The sequence below is a fragment of the Entamoeba invadens genome (genome assembly GCF_000330505.1).
Source record: "Entamoeba invadens IP1 unplaced genomic scaffold scaff_1105074725715, whole genome shotgun sequence".
NCBI lineage: Eukaryota > Evosea > Mastigamoebida > Endamoebidae > Entamoeba > Entamoeba invadens.
The window spans coordinates 5,624-6,135 of NW_004440253.1; positions in this window are offsets into that span (position 1 = coordinate 5,624).

Consider the following 512-nt stretch of genomic DNA (forward strand, 5'->3'; position numbering starts at 1 on the left):
GTCCATTTTCCAAAATAGCATGTATTGTATAAAGTTGTGCATAGTTATTCGGACAAGACCCAAAAGTCCCATCCATACAAAGGTAAATTATTTTTCTGTTTTTCAATTCTTCTGTTTTTTTGTTAGAAATCATAATAAATACATCATCTTCATCACTAACATAGTATTCACCACTTTCCAAAAGTTCCATTAAATCACTTTCGACCATTTTTGATTTGATTAAATTTATTGTACGCCGTATTGATGTTTGTCTCCGTTTGTCCATAGGATTAATTTAGTTGTATTGCTCGAGTAGCTTTGTTCCAGACAGTGTAACATTTGATCCACTCGCCACAAGTTTTCTGATTTGGTCATCGCTTTTTTCTTTTTTGTTGGGAAGATGTGGGTGGTGAATACAACATTTATCACAAAACTTATAATCAACAAATTTAAAAGACTCTTCACTTCCTTCAGTTAAAATTACCTCAATTTTCACTTTACAGAAAGGGCACTTGTAATATTTTCTTGAACCA